The sequence below is a fragment of the Helianthus annuus genome, chromosome 9, assembly GCF_002127325.2.
Source record: "Helianthus annuus cultivar XRQ/B chromosome 9, HanXRQr2.0-SUNRISE, whole genome shotgun sequence".
NCBI classification, from domain to species: Eukaryota; Viridiplantae; Streptophyta; class Magnoliopsida; order Asterales; family Asteraceae; genus Helianthus; species Helianthus annuus.
In genome coordinates, this window is record NC_035441.2 from 19,066,398 (window position 1) to 19,090,330 (window position 23,933).

At 37.5% G+C, this 23,933-nt stretch overlaps 2 long non-coding RNA genes across 2 annotated transcripts; both read left to right on the forward strand.

Annotated features, from left to right (window-relative positions):
* Window positions 1-9,798: 9,798 nt before the first annotated feature.
* On the forward strand, window positions 9,799-11,298 carry LOC110874189. Its single transcript, XR_002555719.2, has 3 exons — window positions 9,799-9,942; window positions 10,498-10,554; window positions 11,076-11,298. It is a non-coding gene; the product is annotated as an uncharacterized LOC110874189 (long non-coding RNA).
* A 5,244-nt stretch (window positions 11,299-16,542) lies between these two features.
* LOC110874188 lies at window positions 16,543-18,043 on the forward strand. The gene is made up of 3 exons (XR_002555718.2): window positions 16,543-16,687; window positions 17,243-17,299; window positions 17,821-18,043. It is a non-coding gene; the product is annotated as an uncharacterized LOC110874188 (long non-coding RNA).
* The last annotated feature ends 5,890 nt before the right edge of the window (window positions 18,044-23,933 follow it).

Sequence of the window (23,933 nt, forward strand, 5' to 3'; positions counted from 1 at the left end):
CATATAATGAGAATACTGCGATTGCACTATCATAAATCAAGACCATAATAATGTTTACAAGTTTTGTAACTGTATCATACATCCAAAAGTGACTAAGGGCCACATCGCCCTTGTCCGAACCATCTAATCATCTACAACAACAAAAAGCTAAACATCAAATGTCATGGCATCAAAATGCGGTCTCCAAAAAGTTGTATAGTCGGCACAATCGCGGTCTTCTCACCAAAAGTCTACCTGTGTCGAATCAAAATGCCTATGCTGATGGCGGAGGAGGAGGAGGAAAACGAGAGAAAAGCAAACGACGCATATGTAACCAGTCCTCCTCTAAAGCACGACAGACGCGTAGCAAATAAGCTATCTGCTGCTCAGAGGTCAAGAAACGGACGTCTGAATCAGGTGAAAGTGGACGAGGAGTGTGCGGTGCTGCAAATGGGGTCTGACAATGGCAAGGTGCTCGTGGAGCTCTTTCCAACTCCTGTATACGACGTGTCAATGCCTCCTGTTGTATCATCAAAGATGTGAGTATGTCCTCCGTAGAGTACCCAACATGGTATGGGTGATACGGATCAGACAATGGCATGATAGGGGGCGTAGTCCATAGAAATGGCTCGCTCGACGGAGTGAAAGATGGTGCAGTAGGTGGTGCAACATGGGGAAACTGAGATGTGAACAGAAAAGGTGATGACAATACGGGTGGAGCAGAAACAGGCGGCTGCCTAGATGACCCCTCTCCAGGACGAGGTGGTGATATGCGCAAAATGCAACATATAAATTATATCAATTGTGGCATAAAACTAACCCTTTTTTAGTACTAATGTTGGAAAAAGTGTGCTTTTGTCTTCCTTTTGTATTTTCAGGATTAAATGAGCTCAAATTAACAAAAGAAGCAAAAAGACAGCAAAATCTAACATAAATACAAGAAAAGGGACAAAAGTGGAATGCCCGACCCCTCAACAGCATCTTCCCAAGCAAAACTAAGAAAGCAGAAGACTGAACATGCCCCGTGCTCAGCGAGCACGGGGCCGTGCCCAAGAAGTAGCAGAAAAGACAAACCTATAGAAGCTTCTACTGCCCACCACGGGGCCGTGCCCAGTGGACACGGGGGCGTGGTCAACTTGCTGCAGGCGCATTTATTGTAATTGCGAATTACAATTAATGAGGAGAGAGAGTGTCAGATGGACACGGGGCCGTGCCGGGTTTCTATTCAGCCTATAAATAGGAGTGCTTGGAGCCATTTCAACTCATCCCTTGGCACACCACCTCTCTCACACTTCACCCACCACCCCCCACCACCACCATAACACCATCATCCACCACCATCATCCATTGTCCATCATAGAGTGTGTGAGTCGTCTCGGGATCCAAGATTGATCGTAAGAGTTCTTGACAATCAAAGGTCATGTTTGCCTAAGTCTCTTACATCACTTGGTGAAGACAAGTGTTTAGTGTAATACTTTTTATTTTTAATCTTTTGCACTTTTTAGTTGGTTTTGTATTAATGACTTTAATTACTAGTTTCTTATGTTGAAGGTGATTCTTCCTTATCGTTTGTCCGTGGTGTCTTGGCATTATTTTACTGTCTATATAAAATAAAAGATTTTCACCATTCATATCTCCACGGTCTATATGGAGGTATGTTGGCTACCTGGTCGGGGGTTAAGGGAACGGTTTGGTAAGAGTCTTGCCATTGTTCAGTGTATAGATCCTGCAAAGGACCTGGTTCAAATTTAGTAGGACCTCCTTCAATACCCAAAGGTATTGGATGGCGGGGGTCCAAACTCTTTGATCCCCTCATAAGTTAAACTACTATTAAAACTTTAACCCAGCTACTTAGGACTGTATCCCTGCTGACTCAGACTACTTAGCTGAGGGTAACGTCGCCTTCAAAAGAAGGGCCTACCACATTATGCATTAATAACTTAATTAATTATCTTTCAATAATCCGACCCTTTAGGATTGTATCCTTGCTGACTCAAACTACTGGGTTGAGGGTAACGTCACCTTCAAAAGAGGGGCCTACTACAATAACTAAGATAATCTCTTAAACAAGTGCAAAAGTACGAAAATAATCAAAGGTTACACTAACACACGAGTCGGATCCAAGTGATTCATCTTTTCTATCTGTTTTTACTTTTTATTTTTATTTTTCAGCATTTTAGATAGTTTTATTTTCTTAGTTTAAAAATCTTTTCTAACATTTTGATTTGATTAGACGTTGAGGATAAACCGGTACTAAAAGCTCTTGTGTCCTTGGACGACCTCGGTATCTTACCAACACTATACTACGTCCACGATGGGTGCACTTGCCCATATGTGTGTTTAGTGTTAGTAAATATCGTGTTTTATAAATTTAAAACTTGGCTAAAAAGTGTAAAAGGGCTTAAAATACATACCTAAATTATAACACAGTTCACGCACATCAAGTTTTTGGCACCGTTGCCGGGGACACAAGGATTTTAAGAAAGCTTAAAATCGACGGCCTAATCAGTTTTTCAAAACCTTTTTAAAACGCGCGCACATTTTTATGCATTTTAGTTTAGTTTGCATTCACAGTAGCCTGAACACGGGGTCGTTCTCACTGAACACGGGGCCGTGTTGCATATTTTTAGTTAGATACCCAGATACAGAGTCTGAACACGGGGCCGTGCTCAGTAAACACGCCCCCATGCTCAACGAGACCAGTAACTTTTATTAAAACGCCCAGATATAGACCCCGAACACGGGGCCGTGTCTACTGAACACGGGGTCGTGTCCAGCTCCTGTTTCCGTCTTTATTTCTGTTTTCTGGTCCCGAGACTCAGTTGTGGTCTGTTGAGTGATTCCTATGGATCAATACTCAGGAGGCTACAACTACACCTATGAGGAGGATGATTACATGAGAGACTATTGCACTAATTGTGGTAACCCGCACTCGGTACAATATTGTAACTTATTTCAACCATCCGCTTCATACAACTATTATGAGGAACCCAGGTACGAGCCATCGACTTCATACACATCCTATGAAGACCAAAGGTATGAACCTTACCCCTCATACTCATATTTTGATGAACCAAGGTATGAACCTTCATACTCATACTTTGAAGAGTCAAGATATGAACCACCACCTTCATACACTTATTATGAGGAACCATGGAGTGAGCAACCCACCTCATATGAGTACTATGAAGAACAAAATTACGACCCTTATCCATCATATGCTTACGATAAAGGACAATGGTGTGAACCATCTACTTCATATGGGTACTATGATGAACCAAGGATCGAACAACCGGATTCAAGCTTTGAGGATCCCGATCCTTACTCTATCACCGACACAGCCGATAGGATAATAGAAAAACTTAAAACTATCGAGCGATACATAAAAGAATCTCGCGCAAGGGAAGAGGAGTCCCGCGCAAGAGAAGAATTAAATAAAGAAACGATAGTTGAAGAGTCAAAAATGGAAGAACAAATAAGTGAAAAACTGACACATGAGTTAAACAACGAAAGAGGTGAGGCCGATAACGTTAAAATTCAAGAAGAGTCTAATTTTGAAGAAATTAATCTCTTGTCTCCTTCTTTTGAAAATCATTTTTTAGTGTCAACTCATGCTAAGTTTTTAAAGAAGCTAAACACTAACACTAAAATTGAAGAAATGGTAAGCGTTAAGTTAACTAATGATCAAACTTCGCTAATAAAAGAAGACCCTTTTGAAATTAACATCACACCGGTTCCATGTTTTTTTTCAAAATTCATTTATTAGTAACGTCACCACTGATAAGGATCTTTTTGTTAACATAATGCCTAATTACATTTTCGAAAAATTAAGTATTAGTGATTTTGCTCCACTTCAAATACCCATTTTTCTATCTAATCGGAGAGTAATAAAATCAATCGGTGTAGTTGAGGATGTCTTGGTTCAAACAAATCAAATGGTAATCCCAACCGACTTTGTCATCCTTGGTGACGCTCCTCTAGTGTTGCGAAAACCTTTTGTAAAAACTCATGAAGCTTTGAAAAACCAGAAATACAACAACCTACCTCTTCAATTAGGGGTATTCAAAAGGAGCATAGATCTTAAGCGCTCAATGAAATATCCTTTTGGCAACAATGACCCCCTAATTGAAGATGAGCCAGAACCACCCGATAAGGTGGGTCTAGCCAAGGACCCTTATAAACGTGGCGCACCACGGAGGCATTCCGCGGAACTATCCTTAGTTTTAGTTTAGATTAACTTTTATGTTTTCTAGTTTAGTTTTACTTTTCTGGAATAAAACACACTCGAAATGGTGGAGGTTACTAAGGGAAGCTTGAACCCACACCCCATGCACAAAAAAAAATAGAGCCTCCCGACAATTTTTCTTCATTACAGCAAATTCAGCACGGGGTCGTGCTCAACCCAACACGCCCCCGTGCCCAAAAATCTGCAGAAATGCCCAATTCAGGTACCTGGACACGGGGCCGTGCTCATTGAACACGCCCCCGTGCCCAGCCTTCTGTTTACTTTTGGTACTGGCAGTCTGGACACAGGGCCGTGCTCAGCCAACACCACCCCGTGTTTAGCTACCCAGTAACATAAAATCTTGTTTTTAACCCATTTTTACACATTTTAATCAACCGAAAAACTTATTTTTGGAACACATTGAGGACAATGAGTAATTTAAGTGTGGGGGGGGATGCTAAAACCTTGAATTTTGCAAGTCCTAGTAACAAGCCTTACACAAAACTCTATTGGAACCGCTAATCACCCCAAATTTTTTCAAAAACTTTTCATTTTTTTTACTTGTCTTGGTTTAATTTGGGAATAACAAGTTCTAAAAAGGTTATATTTTTATAAATTTTCAACCGATAGCGTCGTGATAAAAAGAACCAAATAAGAAGATTATGAAAAGGCATGACAAGTCTAATTAAAATTTGATTATATATACTTGATCACATAAAAACCCATTCCCACAAAAAGTGAGTTTTTGAGCCTTTATTGAGCATACAAATACATATCTTTAAACGAAATGCTCATTTTTTCGTTTCTTGTGTGAATAGCCGCTTGGTTCTTACGACTCTAGAACTTGCCACGACGATACATTCCCGGTCCTTACCAACTTAAACCCGAGTAAGTAAATGAAGGAGGCATTAGGACTAACCCCTTTTATTTCTACACCATTATTTTTCTTTTTTTTCCACCTACCCAAAAATCCCCCTAGTTAAACCCTTTGAGCCTAAACCTTTTCATTTCTAAACCCAAACCAAACACCGTTTACCCACCTAAACCCTTTTTCATTTTAAACCCTTTATTTTAGTAACAAAGCTCGGTTTCTTGTAGGACTTGAAAAAAAAAGAGATGAAGTCAAAGAAATAAACAAACAAGTTTATCAAAAATAACTTTGTTTGAAGGAAATACTTCATCAAAAAAAAAGTTTTGAAAAATATCAAGTCTTACGAAAACTGACTTTTTTTACGATTTTTGCCCTTTTACTAACCACTAACCCAACCACCCACCTTTAGCCCAAGCCTAACCCTTCACCCATAAAGTCCTCTTGATATTTACAAAGGTATATAGTTAAAAAGGAGGAGGATTGATTGTTTGGCAAGCTTATGGTAGGAGTAAGTTCCATGTCGCTCTCGAGTGATTCACTAAAAATACACATTCGGCCGAGTGTTGAGTGATCCCCCGTGAGGTATGTGAACTTGTATATAAATAAAATTTTAAAAAGGTATGTTATGCCCTAATAAGTAATTTATCTTAAGAAACGTTCTTAATAAATCATGCCGAATAGGATTGTAAATAAATAAAAATAAAACCTGAATAAAGAATCTTGGAAATCCCGACACTCTATGACAAGCCCAAAAACCTTATCTTCTACCCATTCCATTTGGGAGTGAATAAAGCCACATTATAAAGAGTTTTGCTTGAGGACAAGCAAAGATTCAAGTGTGGGGGTATTTGATATGCGCAAAATGCAACATATAAATTATATCAATTGTGGCATAAAACTAACCCTCTTTTAGTACTAATGTTGGAAAAAGTGTGCTTTTGTCTTCCTTTTGTATTTTCAGGATTAAATGAGCTCAAATTAACAAAAGAAGCAAAAAGACAGCAAAATCTAACATAAATACAAGAAAAGGGACAAAAGTGGAATGCCCGACCCCTCAACAGCATCTTCCCAAGCAAAACTAAGAAAGCAGAAGACTGAACACGCCCCGTGCTCAGCGAGCACGGGGCCGTGCCCAAGAAGCAGCAAAAAAGACAAACCTATAGAAGCTTCTACTGCCCACCACGGGGCCGTGCCCAGTGGACACGGGGGCGTGTCAACTTGCTGCAGGCGCATTTATTGTAATTGCGAATTACAATTAATTAGGAGAGAGAGTGTCAGATGGACACGGGGCCGTGCCCAGCGGGCACGGGACCGTGCCCAGGCTTCTGTTCAGCCTATAAATAGGAGTGCTTTGAGCCATTTCAACTCATCCCTTGGCACACCACCTCTCTCACACTTCACCCACCACCCACCACCCACCACCACCATAACACCATCATCCACCACCATCATCCATTGTCCATCATAGAGTGTGTGAGTCGTCTCGGGATCTAAGATTGATCGTAAGAGTTCTTGACAATCAAAGGCCATGTTTGCCTAAGTCTCTTACATCACTTGATGAAGACAGGTGTTTAGTGTAATACTTTTTATTTTTAATCTTTTGCACTTTTTAGTTGGTTTTGTATTAATGACTTTAATTACTAGTTTCTTATGTTGAAGGTGATTCTTCCTTATCGTTTATCCGTGGTGTCTTGGCATTATTTTACTGTCTATATAAAATAAAAGATTTTCACCATTCATATCTCCACGGTCTATATGGAGGTATGTTGGCTACCTGGTCGGGGGTTAAGTGAACGGTTTGGTAAGAGTGTTGCCATTGTTCAGTGTATAGATCCTCCAAAGGACCTGGGTCATATTTAGTAGGACCTCCTTCAATACCCAAAGGTATTGGATGGCAGGGGTCCAAACTCTTTGATCCCCTCATAAGTTAAACTACTATTAAAACTTTAACCCAGCTACTTAGGACTGTATCCCTGCTGACTCAGACTACTTAGCTGAGGGTAACGTCGCCTTCAAAAGAGGGGCCTACCACATTATGTGTTAATAACTTAATTAATTATCTTTCAATAATCCGACCCTTTAGGATTGTATCCTTGCTGACTCAAACTACTGGGTTGAGGGTAACGTCACCTTCAAAAGAGGGGCCTACTACAATAACTAAGATAATCTCTTAAACAAGTGCAAAAGTGCGAAAATAATCAAAGGTTACACTAACACACGATTCGGATCCAAGTGATTCATCTTGTCTATCTGTTTTTACTTTTTATTTTTATTTTTCAGCATTTTAGATAGTTTTATTTTCTTAGTTTAAAAATCTTTTCTAACATTTTGATTTGATTAGACGTTGAGGATAAACCGGTACTAAAAGCTCTTGTGTCCTTGGACGACCTCGGTATCTTACCAACACTATACTACGTCCACGATGGGTGCACTTGCCCATATGTGTGTTTAGTGTTAGTAAATATCGTGTTTTATAAATTTAAAACTTGGCTAAAAAGTGTAAAAGGGCTTAAAATACATACCTAAATTATAACACACTTCACGCACATCAGTGGTGGTATGTCCTGGAGGAACGTAATGGAAGATCAGTACGATGAGCGTCTGTGGTGTGTGGGGGAAGCAATGGGATATCAGTGGGTGCAGACACGGGTGCTACTGGGGGAATGACAGGTCGCACAAATGGTGGGTAATCGTCATCGTCATCAATCCACCCGTAGTGGGTGTCGGCATATCGTGGATCTATATGAGCAGTAAAAGGTGCACGGTCAAACAATACCGGCACGGGATCGGGTAACGGTGCATCAACAACAGGATCGTCCACCATAGGTGGAGCAACAACGGGAAAATCAGCAATGAGTATATCATCAACAAGTGGTGCAATGGCTGGAGCATCATCATGAGCAGGGTCATGCTCTAGTGCAGGATCAGGATCAACTACAGGCTCTGGGGCCATAACAGGCTCCGGGTCAACAAGATCCATATCAAAATCAGCAGGGATATCAAACAAAGGCTCAATGGGAGCTACAGGCACCTCTAGGGGCTGGTCCAAGTGAACAAACTCGATCTCCTGGTCAGGATCGAAGTCAGGGGGAAAGACAGGATCAAAATCATCATCAACCTCGTGGTCAAACTCGAACTCGTGTGAGGGACCGGGTGCAGCTGACATCGCCATGTCGGGGTTGGTGTCTGGAGAGTGATGCTGCACTCCCTGGTCGTGCAATGTCGCAGATGCCACAGACTCAAATGAATCTGAGACAGGTGAACCGACAGGAAGCTCCTCCGCAGGGGCCTCAGCAATGGGTAGAATAACATCAGCAGCAATAGGGGCCCCGCCCTCATAGTCAGCCTCAGGTGGGTCCGCCTCGAATAGATCAATGTCGTCGTCAGAAACGACATCGAGTGGCATGTCGAATGCTGGATAAGCAGCAAGAGGTATAGAAGCAAGGATCACCGCAAGAGGTAAATCCCCCGCAGGAAGGCCACCAGCAGGATCAACTCCGACGTCAGGTAGCGCGAAGGGCTGAAAATCGTCGTCATCAGTGCTGGTGGTGTCTGATGTGTAGACCCCTCGCTCTGATGGAATCTCGTCATCTGACACGACTGCCATAGGGTCCAAGGTGTTCGATACTCCTGTGTCTGAGGATGATGGCATGATGTCTATAACACAACCACACATATCAACACAAAATCAAATAATCATGTAAGTCACCATAAAGCAAACAAGTAATTCTCCTAGTCTCTCTAGACTACCCTCCCAGCCTCTCAGACTGAACCTCCAAGTCTCTCAGACTAACTCCCTGGCCTCTAAGACCAACCTCCCAGTCTATAAGACTAAACCTCCCCAATCTCTAAGATTGAACCCCTCAGTCTCTCAGACCGAACCTCTCTTAGCCTCTAAGGCTGAACCTCCCCAGCCTCTAAGGCTATACTCCCTCAGTCTCTAAGACCGAACTCCCTCAGCCTCTAAGACTGAACTACAATTTTTTTTTTTTTGAAAAAAAAAGAGTTTTTGTGCCTTTTATTTGTAAAAATGTTTTGTGACCTGGATCTGGATGTTTTAGTGTATGCAATGTAAAAATGTTTTCGTGAGAGCCCTAGTGATCATAGTCTAGACTCCAGAAAGAATCCTAGTTCGCTATGATCGATGCTCTGATACCAAGCTGTCACACCCTGGCTTTGCGGAAGCGTGGGTTTATTTGGTGTGACTTCTTAATACCATAGCATAATCACAACAATGTTATATGAAAATAAAACCATGATGTTCATCCATTCATCAAGTTTTCAAAAGTAAACACACAACAACATTGTTTTAAAAGTTGACACATGAAACGACATACCACCATGACATAATTAAAAACTTGTTCATACGACACAACAAAAGACTTGAAATGAAATCACAGTTTAAGACTTGTAACCCGTCCAGGCAAAGGTCACACTTCCTAAACTCGGATGACATCATTATTCCTACTGTAACACCCCAAATCTCATATGTTATATTATAATAATAAGTTCGTGATGTTTAAGTAATAGAAAACGGTAAGTATGGGTTAGTACCATAAGAAAATAATGGTAAGTTTAAAATATAGTTATGTAACTAAGTTAACCAAAAGGGGAGTGACCAAGTTAGTATGGGAAATAACAAAATGAACACACTTTAAAGACAAAGGGCTGAATGTGTAAATGTGGAATGAAGTTTAATAAAAAAAAGGTCAGTGCTTGGTTCTGGGTTATGTAGGATCGAGAGAAGGAGGGAGCTAGGAAGAACCAAACCCTAACAACATAGAATCCATCAAATTGAAAGGGAAATTGAAGGCTAATCGAATGCATGAACTAGGAATGTCGATCACTTAAGTATCTCCAACATCAAGTAAGTCGAAATTGGTGTTTTAGTGATGTTTGATTTAATGGGTCTTTGATAATTCGTGAATGTATGTAAGAATATTGATGGTAGAAGGTTACAATTAGTCCATAAGACTTGAATGAAGTATGAAATTCGGATTATATTGATGGTTTTCATGTAAACCCATTTATGTATGAAACCCACATGAAATTTATGAAGGTTTTGAAGTAATGATAGATGTAGTATGATATATGAACTTGAATTATGCTTATTGATGTTAAAGAAATCTGAATATTCGAAGAATTTATGTGTTTATGATGTATTGCCATGATTTTAGAAGGATTTGGTAGGAATGTGCTTAATATGCTTATACATTGTGCTAGTTAAGTAGTACGCACATAAGGTGTTCGATGAAATGCTTGAGTTGAATTGGTTATGTATGAACATGAGAAATTGAAGTATTGATGATCTAATGATGGTATGAAACATAAATGTGAGTAATGAGCGTTATGGTAAATGATGTAAATGTGTGTAAGTGATGTATAACGCGAAAGCTAAACGTATATGTGATGCACCTTATAGGGTCGAGGAAAGGAGGGGAATCAAACCAAGCAAAGGCAATAGGAGCGCACGACTCCGGTAAGTTCATATGAACTTCGCTCATGTAGAATGTAGATTTTGTGTTAGTTCTCTTGTAAATAATTGTTCGATGTTTTATGTGGAAATTTATAGTAAAATGTCTTAATGCGATTTGTTAGTAGAAAAAGGGAAAAGTCTATTGATGACCCGTATAAATGGGTCTAAAGTATGAGAATGAGGTGTTCATGGTGATGTAACTACGAGTCAAGTAAGATGAATATGTTATGAAGTTAAGACAACTAGCGATGACTTTTTATAAGTCGAACTAGTGAAGCAAGGAAAATTGAAAAGTAAGAATAAATATGATCCGTGAGAACGGGTCGGACAAAATAAAATGATTTATGATGATGGAAACTAAGATGGTGCTATATCCATTAAACGGAGTTGTCATATGAGAAATTTGAATGAAAAGATGTAAAAATATAATGACCCCGTAACGGGTCAAATAATGAAGAAAAGCAAATTGTATTAGTAATATGTTTTTAACCAAACTAACTTGTAAGTTTGTGTTATGGATGTAGGTGAATCTCACTCTTGATAATGGCGAGCTTGGATCGAACACACCACATCGCCCTTTATGCGCTTCCGGTTTAGTCGTCTTTGTAAATGGGTCAAAACACTTTCATAATGTAAATGTTAAGTTTATGTCTAAGATGTCTCGTAAGTAAATTAGGATTTTTAAATCTTAATTTTTGGTAGTTCGGACAAAACACTTTTGATGGAATCTTGTATGGTTACAACTTATATGTCTTTTGAAACGCGTCATAGAATTTAGTTTGAATGGTGATTGCTAAAAGCAGGGAATTGTATATAGTATGAACGGGTCATGCCCAATTTTTGTTAAAAATTAGTATGTGGTTACTATTATTTTTGAATGTGAAAAAGTGGGCGTTACAAGTTGGTATCAGAGCCGAGGTTTGAGGGATTCGGGCACGGGATAGGGTGCTCGGACTCAAACCGAAAGCTCAAGATATGGTGTGTGTTCGCTCCAAGACGCGGTTAAGGTACGAATTTAGTATTATGATTTCTAAGTTTCATTTTATCGGAAATGGTTAAGGGAAGGGATGTGGAGTTTTGCTATGGGTAATGCCTGGAAATGGTAATTCTGGAAGCCCGGGGGAAAGTTCGGGTGTTACGGTACTCGGGAACGGGTCGAAATGGGTAAAAATATATATATATATTCAGCAGCGTTTTGGGCAGTCGGCAACCCGTCGCCGACGCCCATTCTGCCCGTCGCCGACGCCCTCTTAAATGAACCAGAAGGTCCGACGCCCAAACCCACTGCCTACGCGTTTTGTAACCGATGCCACTTTTGGCTTTGCGTCGCCGACGCCAGGGAGGGCCGTCACCGACGCCATTCCCTGGGTTCGTTTTTCTGATTTTTCTTGGTTGACTTGTGTGATGTATCCCGGACTTCCGAATGTCGTAAAACGCATCTAAAGATCGTAATAAACTTCTAGGGAGTAGTGTATGATAGAAAAAGGGGTCGTCGAATTAGTTGATGTATGATTATAAATTGATGGAAAAAGTATAGTACATGGATGTAAGAATGAACTTTAAGAAAGTATGCATATCTTAGCAATTAATGACGTTGATGATGATGATAATGATATTGCCAATGATAATGGTAAAGATGATACCCTATAACGAAAGGTATGCGGTGTGGTCACGAAGTGGCCGTTAACACCAAGAATGATGAATGGTATACGGTGTGGTCACGAAGTGACCGCTAACACCGAGAATGATGAATGGTATGCGGTGTGGGCACGGAATAGCCGTTAACATCGAGGATGATGAAAGGAATGCGTTATGGTCACTAAGAGGCTAATAACACCCAGAATTATGAAATAAAAGCATGATAACCATAATTAAAAGGACAAAGGTCAATGAGACGTAAGCATGATGGCACGAAGTAACATATAATGAAAGTGAAAAGTGTATGAAATTAACGAATGCGTGATAAGTAAGAGAATGAAAGTCATTGAAATAAGTTAGGCATAGTAACATATTTCCTAAACTATGTTGTAGAATATTTCTTAAGGCAAATCCAATAGTTTCGTTAAGTTTCCGAAAATGCAACCTATGATAATTAGGATCCTCTAAATGTCAACCGGGTCATGTCGAAATGTTTCGAAGTAAGAACGTATATGATTGGAAGGTTGTGAATGAAGTTCTAGTTGAGTTTATCAACCCTATGATGAGAGGTATGTGGTGTGGTTATAAAGGACCGTTGACACCTAGTATGAAAGAAAAGAAAGGAAAGTATAAAAATTTAAAATGCTAGAATGAAGTGAACATGACCAAAGAATAAATTTTAATAATGATCTCGAATGATATAGTAGATGGCTGATGAAAACGAAGAAATTGTTAACAAAATATGTTCCGAGTAGCGGATAGTGCGAGGAAGTAAGTAAGAAGGATGAGTGATTCTATTCCCTTATGAACGAAAGGCATGCCTGATATAGCCTATCGTGACCGATGTTGATGTACAAGTGAAATGAAAGTTATTGAAATATGAGTATGAATGCATGAATGTAACTTGAGATGACATGGAAAGTATATGAAGTAATGAATGTAGAAAATGCTTAACGTAAATGACGGACGAAAGAGAGTAAACTCAAATGATGTTGGTCTTAAGTAGGAGAATGCTAGTGTAGACGGAACGAATCGTGTGTGGATATGTAGATATAACTAGGTGACCATGTAGATGTATATGTCATGTAGTATGAGTATGAAATGCATACAATGTTATTAATATGGTCTACCGTTTTAAGATGGATTTATGTACATAATTCGAAAGTACATGGATAGGGCAGTTGACTTTTAAAGTCAACAATGTGTGATCATCATGCATTGACTCTTAGACACATATGTTGAAATAGAAAGTTAATGTGCTATGTATTAGATGATTGATGTGTTGTGAATGATGATCATTAGGTTATGTAGATTTGGAATGAAGCGGTTATTAGTATATGTTTTATATATGTTGCAATTGACTAACTAAAGTTAGGTAATGTATGAATGAAAAAGAAAAAAATGACTTTTTTTTGTGTGTATGCCGACATATGCTAACCGTGTAATGAGTGTAGTGATATGTAAGGATGGAAATCTTGACGATTTACTCAAGCATGGATGGCTAACGGGTCAAGAGGTAACAACGAGGAAAAAAAATGAATGAACATGGATGCTAAAGGTAAATGATTCTGATTCACTTCTTAGTATGTATATAGAATTTTCATGTTTATGAATGTGGAGAAATCATGTAAGGTTGTGTAATGAATGAGGGTATTAAGATAAATATTGACCTTGTTAGACGAAGGTAGAATTCTAAGACGAAGGTAAGTTATTGAAATAAAACGGGTCGAATAAATGCGCAAAGGTAATGTAACGATAATGAAATTCGTAAAGAATAAAGACCCGGGTTAAGGATCTTTAGTCACTTATGTAGGGAAATGTTTTACAGACAATTAGAAACAAATTTCAAGTGAAACGGATGCAAAACGAACGAGTTATGAGAGTTTTGGTATTAAAATGGAAAGCTGATATGGGCACCACCGTAGCTTACGGTGGAGGTCAAGTACAAAATGTAAAGTTATGCATTCCTGCATTTTTCTTTGATTTCGGACCTCGTGAACCCATCCCAAGCCCCGATAAGCATCTATAATGTACTGCAGCCCTACCAAATAGCTTAATAAGTTACGGGTGAGTATGGAACTCATTTTTTTTAAGATTCGAAACGTACCCGAAAGTTAAAAAAAAAAAAAAGTTTATGAAGCGTGAGTAAGAATGGGGTGTTTAAGTGAGTATGCGGGGAATTGAATTAAGTATGTGGGCCAGTATGTATAGTTTTAATTACATTTCAATAGCTGAAACTTGTAAGTAATCATGAGTAGGAGTGAGTATGTACATAAGTCTGTACATACGTGTCTTATATGGAGATTATAATTAGGATGCATTAGCAAATCTTTTGGAACGACTTAAGTGTATGTGAGAGCTTGTTAGGTAATTGCCTTAGCATTACAATTGCTAGAAGGAATGACGTATGTACGACGGCTATGGAATGTGATGACAAGTATAGTTGCGTATGACACTTCGAGTGTAATATGAGATACACAAATGTAAATATTGATTACTCGATTATATTGATAGCGTGATTAAAGCCTTATGTTGGCCCTTGTAATCAAGGGGTAGTCAGTAGAGAAGTTAGAGCAAGTTGGTATACACCTGACAAGTATAAATGTATGCATTAAATTGCGGTTAACCATGTAGATATGATAAATCATCAATGAAAGAAATATTGGTCTCGGGTAGAGATCACACGTAGGTGTCGCAAGAAAAGTATGAAAAGAACTATCAAGCAATTGACATGAAAGAAATTTTGCTTGATATTGGCCCTAGAAGTATGGGGAGTATTTAGAAGCTGAATAGTTAGAAACTATTGAATGATGTTTGATTTGTGATTTTAAATGAATGAATAGGATTGAACAAGTATGAATATTATGATAATTATTTCCCCTGAGTGGATGTTAGAGGTATGCGGGAATGAATAATCTGACAGATAAGTTTTGAGAAATCAGCTTGAACAGTTGAACGATAATCATGAAATAATGTAATAGGATAGCTTTGATTCATATAAGATTGAATTACCAAATGTATTAGACAAGTTTAGAGTAGTAATGACCGATTCATCACGAGGGATGATCGAAAGAAAGCATGTTATCGAGGTTCGAGGTATGTAATTGCGAAAGGATACAGATAAATTCGTCAGAATGTATGTATCCAGGTTTCGGGGACGAAACCTTCTTTAAGGGGGGGTAGACTTGTAACACCCCAAATCTCATATGTTATATTATAATAATAAGTTCGTGATGTTTAAGTAATAGAAAACGGTAAGTATGGGTTAGTACCGTAAGAAAATAATGGTAAGTTTAAAATATAGTTATGTAACTAAGTTAACCAAAAGGGGAGTGGCCAAGTTAGTATGGGAAATAACAAAATGAACACACTTTAAAGACAAAGGGCTGAATGTGTAAATGTGGAATGAAGTTTAATAAAAAAAAAGGTCAGTGCTTGGTTCTGGGTTATGTACGATCGAGAGAAGGAGGGAGCTAGGAAGAACCAAACCCTAACAACAAGAACCTCTCTCAGCCTCTAAGGCTGAACCTCCCCAGCCTCTAAGGCTATACTCCCTCAGTCTCTAAGACCGAACTCCCTCAGCCTCTAAGCCTCTAAGACTGAACTACAATTTTTTTTTTTTGAAAAAAAAAGAGTTTTTGTGCCTTTTATTTGTAAAAATGTTTTGTGACCTGGATCTGGATGTTTTAGTGTATGCAATGTAAAAATGTTTTCGTGAGAGCCCTAGTGATCATAGTCTAGACTCGAGAAAGAATCCTAGTTCGCTATGATCGATGCTCTGATACCAAGCTGTCACACCCTGGCTTTGCGGAAGCGTGGGTTTATTTGGTGTGACTTCTTAATACCATAGCATAATCACAACAATGTTATATGAAAATAAAACCATGATGTTCATCCATTCATCAAGTTTTCAAAAGTAAACACACAACAACATTGTTTTAAAAGTTGACACATGAAACGACATACCACCATGACATAATTAAAAACTTGTTCATACGACACAACAAAAGACTTGAAATGAAATCACAGTTTAAGACTTGTAACCCGTCCAGGCAAAGGTCACACTTCCTAAACTCGGATGACATCATTATTCCTACTGTAACACCCCAAATCTCATATGTTATATTATAATAATAAGTTCGTGATGTTTAAGTAATAGAAAACGGTAAGTATGGGTTAGTACCGTAAGAAAATAATGGTAAGTTTAAAATATAGTTATGTAACTAAGTTAACCAAAAGGGGAGTGACCAAGTTAGTATGGGAAATAACAAAATGAACACACTTTAAAGACAAAGGGCTGAATGTGTAAATGTGGAATGAAGTTTAATAAAAAAAAAAGGTCAGTGCTTGGTTCTGGGTTATGTACGATCGAGAGAAGGAGGGAGCTAGGAAGAACCAAACCCTAACAACATAGAATCCATCAAATTGAAAGGGAAATTGAAGGCTAATCGAATGCATGAACTAGGAATGTCGATCACTTAAGTATCTCCAACATCAAGTAAGTCGAAATTGGTGTTTTAGTTATGTTTGATTTAATGGGTCTTTGATAATTCGTGAATGTATGTAAGAATATTGATGGTAGAAGGTTACAATTAGTCCATAAGACTTGAATGAAGTATGAAATTCGGATTATATTGATGGTTTTCATGTAAACCCATTTATGTATGAAACCCACATGAAATTTATGAAAGTTTTGAAGTAATGATAGATGTAGTATGATATATGAACTTGAATTATGCTTATTGATGTTAAAGAAATCTGAATATTCGAAGAATTTATGTGTTTATGATGTATTGCCATGATTTTAGAAGGATTTGGTAGGAATGTGCTTAATATGCTTATACATTGTGCTAGTTAAGTAGTACGCACATAAGGTGTTCGATGAAATGCTTGAGTTGAATTGGTTATGTATGAACATGAGAAATTGAAGTATTGATGATCTAATGATGGTATGAAACATAAATGTGAGTAATGAGCGTTATGGTAAATGATGTAAATGTGTGTAAGTGATGTATAACGCGAAAGCTAAACGTATATGTGATGCACCTTATAGGGTCGAGGAAAGGAGGGGAATCAAACCAAGCAAAGGCAATAGGAGCGCACGACTCCGGTAAGTTCATATGAACTTCGCTCATGTAGAATGTAGATTTTGTGTTAGTTCTCTTGTAAATAATTGTTCGATGTTTTATGTGGAAATTTATAGTAAAATGTCTTAATGCGATTTGTTAGTAGAAAAAGGGAAAAGTCTATTGACGACCCGTATAAATGGGTCTAAAGTATGAGAATGAGGTGTTCATGGTGATGTAACTACGAGTCAAGTAAGATGAATATGTTATGAAGTTAAGACAACTAGCGATGACTTTTTATAAGTCGAACTAGTGAAGCAAGGAAAATTGAAAAGTAAGAATAAATATGATCCGTGAGAACGGGTCGGACAAAATAAAATGATTTATGATGATGGAAACTAAGATGGTGCTATATCCATTAAACGGAGTTGTCATATGAGAAATTTGAATGAAAAGATGTAAAAATATAATGACCCCGTAACGGGTCAAATAATGAAGAAAAGCAAATTGTATTAGTAATATGTTTTTAACCAAACTAACTTGTAAGTTTGTGTTATGGATGTAGGTGAATCTCACTCTTGATAATGGCGAGCTTGGATCGAACACACCACATCGCCCTTTATGCGCTTCCGGTTTAGTCGTCTTTGTAAATGGGTCAAAACACTTTCATAATGTAAATGTTAAGTTTATGTCTAAGATGTCTCGTAAGTAAATTAGGATTTTTAAATCTTAATTTTTGGTAGTTCGGACAAAACACTTTTGATGGAATCTTGTATGGTTACAACTTATATGTCTTTTGAAACGCGTCATAGAATTTAGTTTGAATGGTGATTGCTAAAAGCAGGGAATTGTATATAGTATGAACGGGTCATGCCCAATTTTTGTTAAAAATTAGTATGTGGTTACTATTATTTTTGAATGTGAAAAAGTGGGCGTTACACCTACGCAGCTTGACATGAAGCATACCGTGCCAGATCCACTAATTTCCTGAAATACATGTAGTTTGAAAAATCAACAAAAAGTTGAGCGAGTTCATGTAAAAGTGAGTGTGTATAAACCTTTAAAGTATGTATAAAAGTCCCTGGTATGTAGCAATAAGGAAAAGAGATCACCAAAGGGTTGCAAAGCCACTGGTATGTGTGAGAAGTGCAGGGAAACTCAAACCTAGCAAATATGTTACCGGGCTTCGGCTGAAAGACACAATCACCTCTATGGGCCGCCCCGGCCTCATGGGTGTGGGCTCGCTACACCCGAATAGATCTGTCACTCTTGTGTCCCTCGGTCCTAACAAAGAGGATTAATGGCCTCAAGTGTTATTGCCCACCCCTCACATGATCTAGTAGTATAAACCCTCCCTACGCTAACCATACCATGTAATAAAAGTTTGTAATAATTGTCGCATGTATTTCACCCCCGAAGTATAAAACTGAAAACAGTAAAGAGAAAAGCGGGACATGAACTCACAGAAGTGCGTATCCAGAAACGTCAATCTCCAACTCTATCTGCTGCGTGACGACCTACACGTACTAATTCCTATTAGACGGATGGGCCGTGCCTTGGCTTAGGGTTTAACGTTTTTGGTAAAATAGTTAGGTAACTATTCCGTATTCACACTTCTTATTTATTTTATATTCGTATTTCCTTCCCAAGGATGGGGGTAATAATACATGTATACTTATAATTTCCGAAAATATATTTTTAAGTCTCACTTGAAAAATATATTTTAATCACTTGTCTAAAATGTTTTAAATTCCAAAATATATATATTTTTTCCAAAAATATTATATTTTATTTCGTGAGTTTCTCCAAAATAATATTCTACCAAAATATACGAATAAAAGTATTTTTCTAAAATATGCATAAGTTACGTTTTAACATGTCGCGTTGTAACAATACTTGTGTAATTAAAATATTTATTTTGTGAGAGCGTTGGTATTATTTTGGAGTTGTAATTTCGTAGTGTTTTCAAGTTATATTATTTTTACCCTAAAAATAATATATCTAGTTCACAAAATAAACAAGCAATCACACAAGCTTTTTATTATAAAATATATATTCTAAATATATATTTAACAAATTTCATTTACGAAAATCCACCTCCGGCACTTGGTATTTTTGTAATAAAAATCATGGCGAAGTTTATTTTGAAAACCAAGTTAAAATATATTCGTAAACGCTTGTTAGAAAAATATTTCTAAGTGTTGTAACTCTAGAAAAAAATTCGCCAGAGTTTCCTCTGTAAATGGAGGTGTCCATGCTTTTTAGCATATCATTTTCTTTTGTAAAATCAATCAAACAATCAACAATCAACACTATACAATCTTTAATCACCAAACTTGACAAAAATGAACATGAACCATAAACTCATGAACTTGAAAGTTTGTAAAAATATGTAGTGAGTTACTAACATGCTTAGTAGGTCTTGTTATCTTTAAAAATAAGTTTAGTTTCTTAAAAACTTTATTTTTAAAGAATATGCATTCTCACAACTTCTAGTCATGATTTTCAAAAATATTTCTTTGTGGAATTTTCTTGTTACACAAGTGTTCATACACTTGTTTACTTACTAAAAATGTATTTAGTTCATACAAGATCCGGGTTTTAACAAAACTAGTATTTTTCACTTAGTTCTTTCGAAAACCCACTTGTAGATCTTTAGATCTACAAGTTTACATCTTTATTTTTCAAGAAAACTTGTATTTATTCAAGTTCAAGGTTCATGTATGGATGGTTTCATCATCCTTCATATTTCTAACATTTACATCTTACTAGTTCATGTTCTTGAACATGATCTAGCATGTCTAGATGATGATCCATCCTACTTCTATTAACAAACAACATCCAAATATCATAACTACACAAGATCTACATGATTTAACCATACATCTATTCTTTATCACTTTATGTTTCAAGATTAGTTTATGTTCATTAGTGTTCTCAATATTTCACCATTCAATCATCTATTAACTACTAAAAATAAGAACAAAATGAAGTTTTAGAGCACTTACTACTAGCACAAGGCTAGGGGAGAAACAAAGCGTAAAAGTGGTGGATAAAAGAAAACTAGGGTGGTCCTTGAGCTTCCGAGTGCACCAAGCTAAGTTGTAGGACTCCTTGCACCTTTGTATGTATGTAGATGGCTTGAACAAGGCTTGAAGGGGGTGGTAGTGTGGTGTGGTGGTGGCGGCCGTGAATGATGGAGGAGGAAGGAGAGAGAGCTTGTGTGATGTTGGGTGTTTGAAATGAAAGTGAGGAACCTTTAATCTTATTTATAAACCAAGTTTCTTCATTAACCACCATATAAAGTGTCCCTAACCATCCAACATTTACAAATATAATAATCAAAAGCAAGGGTGGGTCACCCTTGTGGTGATCGTCGAGTGTGTGTGTGGGGGGGGGGTATGGGGTTGGGTGGTGATGATCTAGTAACACTTTAGTTAAGATCTAATGATGTTTAGTTAGTGTATAAGTGGGTTATGTAATATAAGGTGTGTTAGGGTGTTCGGGGACCTTAACTAGCTCAGAAAAGTAAAAACAATGTGTTTGGCAATATTTTTATGTTCTGGGTAAAGTCCGGTTGTTTGGTTGGATGTTGATCCGTTAAAGTGCTAAATAAAGCTTTAAAGTGTCTTTTATATTGTTTTTAGTGACACATTAAATTCCCAACATTTTGGAAAGTGTCTAGGATTACTTTGCCAAGTTTTTGCACTTTACTAGCATTGTTAAATGCTGAATTTTGGTATTTAGTGCAGAATTTTGCACTTAAAGTATGTTTTAGGCACTTCCGGACACTATAACTATCACCTAGTGACGCAGTTTTATGGTCCTCACCTCCCTACACTCCCTACTAGTGTAGTATTCTATTCCTGGCTCATAATAGCCTCAAAAATATTGTCTGTCTAGGTGCTGGCATTGTCAGCATGTTTCTGGGTTATCCGCTCACTGTGCTAACTGTGCTTTGTGCATCAAGTTTGCCACTAATGTTTGTGTGTAAATAATAGAGTGACAGTATAAAATGTGATGCATGAGTATGTATGCATCAGAAGACAGAAAGCAGTTTAATCACAATTGTAATCAAGCACTAATTAAATATTAATTAGTTCGTACAGATACCTGGAATTGTGAGGGTTGTCACATAGATCTCACTTGTTAGAGATCTATTTATCACTTCACACACATTCCTTTTGTTCGAAGAAATTTGTGAGTGATCAGGCTGAGGGGGAGATTGTATGATTATTATGTTGTAATTGTAATCATTGGATTTCAATAAAAAAAGCAGTCTTGATCTATCTTTCGGCTTGTGTGTTTATATTATTTGCATTACGATTTACAAATTGTTTGTTCTTTATCTCTATAATTCATAAGTTTAACAAACTCATATCCTAACAACTGGTATCAGAGCAGAGCTTAGTCACATTAAACTTGATTTCACAGTCATTTTAATATACAAAGATCATCTCGCATAAATAACCAATCTATTCATAACTCGGAGTTGTAGAGTGTAAAATTCAAAAGTATTTTATACATACTCTGTTTTTCTTCAAAAGAACAAAAAAATGGCACAAAATTATCCCTATAATATTGGCTTCAGCAACAAGCCTCATATGCTTGTTAGATCTGAGTATAATATCTGGCAATGTATGATGGCTCACATGCTTGCTCAACAAGCCTCACATCCCGAATGTTCAAGAGCCAAAGAAGCCTGAAAATTACTCAGAGCAAGATTTTCAAAATTTTGAGCTAGATGCAAAGGCCTTTATCATTGTGGCCATCGCTCTGCCAAATGAAATCTACGCCGACCTGTTACATTGTAACAGTGCTAAAGAGTTGTGGGATGCATTGAAGGAACAGTTTGGTGGGACAGAAGTTGTTATCAAGAACACTCGAGAAATTCTTGACCAACGATATGAGACTTTCATTCATGTTAAGGGAGAAACCCTTACACAACAGTTTGAAATATTGTCTTGTCTAACAAGTGAACTTAAGTTGGTAAACAAAGAATTTTCAAAATCAACTTTTACGTAACAGATTTTTTAGATCACTGCCTATAAAGTGGGATATAATAGCAATTATGATGAGAACAACTCCTGATTTTAAGGATATGACATTGAGTCAGCTTCATGGAAAGCTCTTAACGTTTGAAAGAGAGCTTGTCTAGAAAGAGAAGCTCTAAGAAACTGAGAAAGTGTCTGACGATTATGTCTTTGGCAACACGGCACTTCTAAGTCAAGAAGGATCATCACTAGGGATATCAAATGATCGGGGGGGGGGGGTTATGACCATTATATTGATATATCAACTGGCATATACTCTGATCAATATTCCTCAAACTGTCCTTTCACATCAATAATTCTGATAATATATCCTTTGTTCTTGATGATTTGAAGCATATTGATCCTACGAATCTTGAGCAGATGGATAATTTTCACCAAGTGGCACTACTTAGTTTTAGAGCAAACAAGTTTTATAAAATTACTGGTAGGAAATATCCAGGGTTAAATGGCAGGTCAAGGGTTGGGTTGCATAAATCAAAGATAAACTATTTCAAATGCTATAGATCAGGTCATTTTGCAAGAGAATGCAGAAGTCAAACAAACAACTATACACCTGTGATAACATATCCAAATCAAAGATCTCAATCAAACAATCAACAACATTTTTATCAAAATACCGACAATACCCCTTGACCAAATATACAAAACACTGCCCATTTTGCACAAAGCATGAACCTTGTGCTTGTGCAATATATTCATGCAACACCTGTTCCCTAGGTTTTATATGTTCAAATGCATGTTGCACATGTTCAAGCACCTCCAGCTACTCCTTCTTTTGCACCTGCAGAAGCCAAAAAACAAAGCTTACATGAAAATTTTTGCTTTATGGCACTTGAATGTATTTCAGATGAAGTTGATCAAGAGAAGAAAAAGACTGTTGGTGAAAGTTTTGTTTGTGAAATGCAGAAAGACTAGAGCAAAAAACTGTTTGTGGAGGAAGGCTAAGCAGAAATAATGAAAGAAGATCACCTCAAAAGTTCCACTGATTGTCTTCATGATTGTGTAGAAGAAGCTGCTTCCAAGGTATCACCTCATATTCAATAATTATGTTCAGACAAATGCATCATTGCATTTGTAAACATCATAGAGGTGAATGAAAACCTTATGGAAAAGGTTCGAGTTAGTGAAATTATTCTTGAAAAAAAAAAGAGATTCTAAAACCAGACTAACTGAAAAGGACCAGGAAATCAACGGTTTAAAACATGAAGCGTCAAATACCAAAGAGCAACTCTAAACTATGATAGAAAAATAACAAAGTTGCAAAAAGGAGCTTGTATCTACCCAAATTAATTGTGAAAAATGGATAGAGTTATGTGCTGGATTCGAAATGCTTTTTAACAAACAAACCAAGAGTAAAATTTGGAATTGGATACAAGAATCTGAAAACAAAACTTCCAAAGAAAATGAAAACATTGACTCTCATATGGTTGAAGTAGTTCCAACCAATTCAGCTGGCAAACAAGTAAAAGTCACTGATCCTGATGGTAAAAAGATCATTCTTGAAAAACCACCAGATCCATCACCAAGTCATGAAAAAGAAAAATATGAATTTAAACCTACTTGGTCTGATGACTATGATGTACTCGAAACTTCAAACTAGTTGATTTCACAAACCCTGATGGCC